Here is a 6,834-nt window from a genome sequence, read left to right on the forward strand (position 1 = left end):
CATGTGGAAAGCATGTCCTAGGAAATGGAGACCTACAAGGTATGAGGTCACCGTATGAATTGAGCAAGCTGAGAAGACAAAGTGCCTGGAACACTGCAAATACTCATCAGAAGGCATTGTTATTATCTATAATTTGTCTCTAATAAAAATTAGCCCTGTGCCAAGTATGGTGGTGCACACCTGTAGGGATCTGTTGGCCTCTCAGTATAATCTGTTGTACCCAGGGAGAAATGGTAGTAGGAATGAGGAAGAGATAGACAAGAAGACAAAAGCTGGGTCAGGTGGTGGCCCATCTACCTGGTTGGTGAGACCACCGCCAGCACCACAGTAGGAGCAGTTATTTAGCCCTTTGCAAAGTTAGTAACACATGACACAAGATTGCCTAGTGACTAATGGCTGGCATTAACCAGTCAGGATGCTTATCACAGGACTGAGGTAGCTTGACTGCTTTAGGCACTGAGCCTAGTCCCACTTTCACACATGTGACCAATTTCCAGCTTTTGTGGCTCCCAACACATACCTCTAGCCCAGTTGCTTGAGAGGCCTCGACAAGAAAATCTCAAGTTCAGATCAGTTTCAAGGCCAGTCTGGGTAACACAGCAAGACTCAGCTCAAAAAACCACATGATTGGGCCAGCAAGCACTCAGTGGCCTAAGTGCCTGTGGATAGGGACCACGGGTTTGATCCCCAATCCTACATGTTGTGCTGGCCCTGTCCCCAGAGTGCACTGAGCCAGCTATTAAATCCAGGCCTGGTGGCGCATGCTTGTAATCCCAGTGCTGAGGAGGCTGAAAACAGGAGGATCACTATGAGTCCAAGCTGCATAGTAAGGCCCTGTACCAAATACATAAAAAAAAAAAAAAAAAAAAGAAGAAGAAGAAGAAGGAAAAAAACACCATGATGACAAAAAATTTTTAGCATTAACTAAGCACCAAGTCCAAAGCCATGTGTCTGGACACTGCGTACCCTTACTTCTTCCTACAGACACGGCTCCGTTTTCCCGTGGGGAGCACACGCCACTCATCCCAGGATCCTGGCTGGGCTGCCAATCACAGAACACCACTCCAGCCCTGACAGTTCCTTTAAAGCCTATTCAACCAGGGTTTACCAGGAAAAGCCTTCAGTCTGTTAAGCAGGAATCAGGTCTGGATTGGTTATTGTTTTAGGTGTGGGATTAACTAGGGATTTTTTTTTCAGTGCTCGAGTTGAATGCAGAGCCTTTGCACTGAGTCACATCCCTGCCTTTTTCATTTTTCATTTTGAGACAAAGGCTCACTAAGTTACTAAGTTGCCTAGGTTTAGCCTGAACTTACAATCTTTCTGCCTCAGCTTTTTTAAGCACTGAGATCATCAGCGTACACCACCAAACCCATCTTTAACTAGACATTTTAGCACTATCATGCAGCCTAGGGAGGCTGAGCCATTGATCATCCCCAGTGACAGATGAGAAAAGCACGGCAGGTGTTGTGGCTTTTATCCAGATGACTCCCCAAGTCTCATGAGGTCATAGGTGGGGAGTTTCAAAGGTATCTGGATTAGTGAGTGTGATTGTGTATTAAGGGTATGACACTTGGATTAAGGGTATGGAGAACAGAAGCCCCACAATGGGTGAGTGGAACCAATCAATAGCCTTAGAGCCTGGGGGAAATATGAAGGGACAGAAAGAAGACAAACTTGTTGCTGCTGCTTGCTGCTTCATCATCTCCTGCCTGCCTGCCATGGACTGCTCCTCCTCTGCCAAGCCACCCTGCCTTGGAGCCAGCCAACCGTGGGCTGAAAGCTCCACAAACTGCGAGCTGAAATAAACCTTTCCTCCTTTAACTTTGGGTGTGAGGTATTTTATATCAGCAATGAGAACTGTAACAAAGACAGGCCTTACTTTAGCCTTTTGTTAAAGGCAGCACGGCACTTACAGAGGGGCCTTCATAGCACCTCACAGCTGTGTATGACTTTGGGAGGAATAGTGTTTCCTGTTGGCTTCACACCTAGGTTATCACCTCTGTCTTCCTAGTCTGCTTTTTTCTTTTTCAGTCCAAGTCAATTCTCACTTTTGGTCTCAAAGTTTTATTCTTTCTACTCTGAGTGTGACTTGGTTCAACAACCTTCCCCAGCACACTGTACTGCTATCTGCAAGAAAACAGTGCATGAGTGCTCAGCCTTCATCTGCTTATCGCGGGAAACTTGGCATCGTACAAACTTAGCTGCAGTGCTAGGCAGCACGTGATGCCCTGTGCTCTAAGTGGGGACAAGCTGACACTGGGAACTTGCATGGGGTACTCCCAGGTGGGAAAAATCACTGCAGCAGTACTCTAAGGCCAATCCCAAGGGAGGCCAAGCTATAAGCTGCTGAGGCTGAGGAGCTTGTCACTACCTGAGCACTTCTGGGCCTCTCTGAGGACTATTTAGCTCTTCTTTTGACTCCGAAGTTGTCCTAGTCTTTTCTCCAACTGAGATAGTCAATTGCTGTTGCTTATAACCCTAGGACCTGAAATAAGCTGGAGGCTCTCATGCTGAATGCTGAGATAAAGAGGAACAAGATGTGGGCCTACACAGATATACTCCATGTCCATCTATGATGCATGAGGGGACTCTTTATTTTGCAAACTAGTTTACCCCTGTGTCCTCCTCCTCCCTCCTTGCCTCATTCTGGAAGCTCCCTGATTGATCACAGTACTCCCAGTGCCTATCCTGCAGTAAGCCCAGCAGATACACTGAAGAATGACTGAATGGACAGTCCTTTCCATTTCTACAGATAAGGAAACGGAAATTCAGGGGTCATCACTGGGCCTATGCACACACACTTAGCAAGTGGTAGAGTGGGGATTCCAAGCCCGCCCAGGGTGTGTCTCCTCACCACTCTTCCACATTATGCTCAAGATGCTCTCCTTCCCTTTTGTATAGAGGTACACCAAGGTGCAAAAGAAATACTCTTTTTTTTTAAACTTAATTTTTTTATTTTTTATTCTTATGTTTGTGATACTGGGGATTGAACTCAGGACCTTGAGCTTGCCAGGCAAGCACTTATTCTACTGAGTTATCTCCCCAGCCCCAAAAGAAATACTCTTTTGTGCAATTTTGTGGCAGAAAAATAACATCCTACTGGGACTGTCTGTCAGAAACATAGAATTACCACATGATCTAGCATTTTTGCTACTCAATATCTACCCAAAAGACCAGACAACATGCATGCCAATAAGTGCACGTCCATGGACATCCACAGCAGCACTGTGCACAGGGCCAAAAGATGGAAACAGCCGAAGCGTCCATCAGTGAAAGGCTGGATAAGCAAACTGTTGTGCATGCATTCACACTATTCCATCTGCATACTGTGTAATTCAAGTTAGAAGAAATACCCAGGACGGGCAAATCCACAGAGTAAGGTCACAGCTTTGTGGTGACCAGGCAGGAAGGAGGGGGCAATGGGAATGAACGCTGTTTATCTGGCAGAGAGTTTCCCTTCGGGGTGATGAAAGTGTTTGGAATTGAAGACAGTGGTTTATAACATTGCGAATATCCTAATATGATGCCTCTGAATTGATTATTGTAACATTACTAATTTTGTTATGTGAACTTCACTTCAACAACAAAGAATCATAAGCCACTGACCTATATTCTTAAAAATGGTAAATTTTATGTTATGTATATTTTACTGCCAAAATAATTCACACATTGCTGTGGATATAGCTCAGCCGCACAGTGTTTGCCTGGCAAGTGCAACATTATGCGTTCAATTCCCAGTACTAAAACAATAACAATACCAAAATAACTCACACATTCTAGAAACTACTGTGCCACTCAAGAATATCAGAAGTTTTCCATAACTCTTCTCATCCAGGAAAACACAAAAGGTATTCAATGACTGTTTGATGGCTGTGTGTATGTGTGTGTATGTGTGCGTGTGCGCGTGCGCGTGTGCATGTGTGTATGCATGCATGCATTAAACAAGGTCTTGCTACATAGCTCGGACTGGCTTCGAATTTTCTTGCCTCAGCCTCACTATTGCTGATATTCTGGGCTTGTGCCACCAGATAGGGCTAGTTTTAATTTTTTTTTAGCACTGTGCTGTAGAAGCCCTTTTCCAGGGACAGTGTGGCTAATCCTGAGCTCAAACCATGGGTAGGCTACTGACTAGCTAGGTGATCCTGGGTGAACTTATAAACCATCTATGCAAGTTCTATTTTTTTTTTTTTTTTTGTATTTAGTACAGGGTATGCAGGGTCTACAAGTTCTCACTATATAGATTAGACGTGTAGGGCTGGTGAGATGGCTCAGTGGTCTAAAGCACCTACTTAGAACAAGCTTAGCAAAGCACAAGGACCATGGTTCAATCCCCTAGCACCACATGCCAGCCAGCCCCACCCCCTGGTGGGCTGAGCTGGCCACATACACACACACACACACACACACACACACACACACACACACACAAATAAAATTTTTAAAAAATTAAAAAAAAAAAAAGATTAGACTTGTAGTGATTCTCCTGTTTTCAGCCTCCCAAGCACTGGGATTACAGGCCCTATGTAAGTTCTTTTTACCAGTAAAACTGAAGTAACCATGCCTTTGTCACAGAGTTGTTCTGAGGACTAAGTGAAAATACACAAAGTAGCTGGACCAGTCTCCAGGATGCAGCGAGTGCCCAATAAATACCAGCTGCAATGACGAGGGTGCTTACCTGCTCAGTGGGTCTAGCTGCTCCCTGCTCCTCCACTGTCACACGGGTCCCCTGGGTCCCCACACTTTCTCTCTGCCACGCATTTTGTGATGCTGATATCTGCTTCTGGTAGGAAAGGATCTCCTTCAAAACAGGCCGGCTCCCTAAACAGGAAGCTTCCTGTAATGAAATTCCAAGGAAGCTCTGAAGACTGCTTGGTTTTTATCTCTATCAGCAGCCAAGCTCCCAGGAAGTGAATACCACATAAAATCAGAATGTTTTCTGTCCTTCCTCTGGCTTCTCCTGCAATTCAGAACATGTACTATGAGTGCTTTCAGATCAGGATGACCACTGTGGGCCAATACAGTCCTGCCCCACCCCAGCAAAAGTCTCCTCGCTGCTAGGCTATTTCCTGTGCTCTGCAGTGTGTAATGAACGGGCTTTGAGGCATGGACAGCACTCCACACCACTCAGCCTGGCTCGTAGGTCCAATGGGCTGCAGAGGAGTCACTGGCTCAGAAAACATCCTGTCCACACCCCTGGATGTTCTGTCTCTTGCCCATGCACAAACCACACATTTGGTTTTTAATTTTTAAAAACGTATCTATATTGGTTGTTTTGATGACCAGGTCCCACTATGTGGTTCAGGTTGGCCTTCAACTATGTAGCCCAGTCTGGCCTTGATCCTCCTGCCTCAGCCGCCTGAGTGCTGGGAGTACAAGCCTGGCTCTTCAATTTTTGCAACCATTGTTTTAAAAATAATGTAAATTAATATGAGTAATGTGCCATAAAGGAAATCAAGCGGTACCAAAGGCTGAGCTACAGGGGAGGAAGCTCCCTCTGCCCAGGTTTGTTTCCCTCCCCAAGAGCAGCACCCTGATCTGTTTCTGGGATAGCCTCCTAGACACAGGCATGTAGTCAGGAGCATAGCATGTGGTTATTTTTACCTCTTCAACCTTCAGGCATTTTTCCCCAGGGTTAGGGATTGAACCCAAGGTGTGTGCCAGGCAATTATTCTACAGCTGCAGTACAGCCCTGGCTCCTTCATGCATATTTTACTACAAATGATGCGATACCTGGAACGCTGAAAGTCGCTTTTTATTTCGATTGAACAACTGTGACGATTCTTCTTAATGGCGCCGCTACAAATTTTGATGGGTATAAAATACAACAAAATATTGTCCAATTCATAGGTGCACCAAAGTGTATTCAACCAGTTTGACTGATGGACACTTAAAGGTGTTCGAATGTTAGTAACCGGGTGTACACTAAGTGGCCTTGTAGAGGAAGAAAGTTGGATTTCCTTCTTTGGAGTATGAGGCGTTCCTCGGCTCCCCTCCCAGTAGGACATGGCCTGTATTTCCCCCCAAGACTTTGTCCAGGCGACTTCAATATCATGTGTTCCCCCCCCGCTTTTTTTTCTTCAATAAATTCAAACTTTAGTTAGAGATATTTTTCCTCCACTGAAACTGGCACTTAAAGTGTATTTAAGCGGCAAAATACATCCCCCCCCCCCGCATAAATGTTTTTTAATGCAGCGAAATGTAGGAGACAAGGTCTCTAGCCGGTTGGGATAGAGAACCGAAGGAGAGACTTAGAATTAAAAGTATCTTTACTGTCAGGAAAGAAAAAAGAGCGCTGCCCTTGGCCGAGGTCTAGTAGTGAACGGAAACCATCACTAATTAGACAACGTAGGATCCTAAAAAAATCTCCCCCGCGGAGAGTAGGCGGATCCCGCGCCGCCCTAGAGGCAGCCAATCAGCAGCAGCTTTTCCATGTCAGCCAATCAGCAAGGGCCTCACCTCGGTGACCGCGCTTCCAAAGTGAGACAAAGGCGGAGTTGTGCTGAGGAAGCTTGAAGTTCTCAGACCCCCGCGACGGCTCCCCGTGTGAAAACACGCCAGCCCCCCCCCCCCCCGCCGAGCTTCCAACAGCTTACATAAAATGAGTTCTGGCTGTTGGGGAGACAGTGCCGAACCGGTCCGGTTCTCCGGCAGGCAAACAGAAAGTGGGCGTGTGTTTTTTCAGCAGGTGCCAACTTCAATTTGTCAGCAGCTGGACCACCTTGATGGTTTGTTATGAGTTCACACTTGTGGCAGATGTACGAGGAGGCTGGGAGCCGAGCAAATTTGATCTCTCATTCGTGATGTGGTTTTTGTTATTTTTATTCTTTTCTTTTT

The sequence above is a fragment of the Octodon degus genome, unplaced genomic scaffold, assembly GCF_000260255.1.
Source record: "Octodon degus isolate 3935 unplaced genomic scaffold, OctDeg1.0 scaffold00185, whole genome shotgun sequence".
Lineage (NCBI taxonomy): Eukaryota > Metazoa > Chordata > Mammalia > Rodentia > Octodontidae > Octodon > Octodon degus.